Raw genomic sequence first — 1,075 nt, forward strand, 5'->3', positions numbered from 1 at the left:
CGGTCCGGGTTGCATGACCAGCCTCCTGACTGGGTTTTTTTGTCAGGTAGGATGAACCTGGGCCTCAAAGCAGTGTCACGGCTGTTCTGTGCAGCTGGATGGGTCTACGCTGCTCCTGTGAAAGCAGCTGTACTAGTACCTCAGACACCACAATAAAAATATTCATAAGGACAGCTAGCTAATAAATTAATGGGGACATTTCTCACTCCCTTTCCAAAGCTGTTGGAAAAGCTCCAAGTTTCCCTTAGCAGAGGTATTTTTTCCCCCCCTTCATTCTGCATTTTTCATTCCTACTATTTTCCTCCCTCTAAAAAGTAGAAAGGTTTTAACAAAACACCTGAATTTGCAAAGGCAGATCTCTGTATTAGTTGCTGCCATAAGGGATTGAAAAATTTGAACTCTCAAAGCAGCTTAAGTCTTCTACTCTGGAGGGTAATTCCTTGGACACCGAATACTGATAAGAGGCCGTTCTTGTATTCAGCTGATTACAGCGCCAACTCTTCAAGCCAGTCAGTTGGTATATAATCCTTTAGTTCGTGGATTATCAGAACCACAGCTGACTCCTAACTCTGCAGCACACCGTAGCCCTTACTTGTTCTCATTCCTTCCTTAAGGCTCTTGTGTTGTCCTGATGTTTATTCAAAGTCTGTCAAGCTGCACGTACTTCTCAAGGGAGACTTCGGAATGGGTGAAATTGTACCACCAAGAGAAAAGGCGGCTTGAGCTCGTATCTAGTCCCATTCAGCAGCAGCACTTGGTCTCCTTCCTCTCCAGCCTCCTGCTTCAACGGGGGGATCCAGTCTCAGCTCTGGATCCAGTGTTCATGTTTGCAGAGCTTGTGCGGGACCAGGGCTCAGCAGGATCCTGCTGTCCGGGGCGCTCAGAACCGTAGTTCAAAGGCACTGTGTCGCAGAACTGGAGGAGGGGAGTGGGAAGGTTCGGCAGGCCCCCTTAGAAGAGATTTGGCTACGGGAGAGCAAAGAGAGGATGCCCAGGCTGATCTGGACATAGGGAGGTGCTCTCTGCGCAGGACAGAGTTGCTGCAGAGCCCCTGAGGGAGGGGCAGGCTGGGAAA

The 1,075-nt window shown here is 49.2% G+C and overlaps 1 protein-coding gene across 3 annotated transcripts in view; it reads left to right on the plus strand.

The window, feature by feature from the left end:
- SLC1A4 (solute carrier family 1 (glutamate/neutral amino acid transporter), member 4) overlaps nt 1-1,075 on the plus strand; it is a 14,949-nt gene that overhangs the window by 7,970 nt on the left and 5,904 nt on the right. The gene's annotated exons all lie outside the window — the stretch shown is intronic.

This window comes from Buceros rhinoceros, unplaced genomic scaffold, assembly GCF_000710305.1.
Source record: "Buceros rhinoceros silvestris isolate BGI_N320 unplaced genomic scaffold, ASM71030v1 scaffold27747, whole genome shotgun sequence".
NCBI classification, from domain to species: Eukaryota; Metazoa; Chordata; class Aves; order Bucerotiformes; family Bucerotidae; genus Buceros; species Buceros rhinoceros.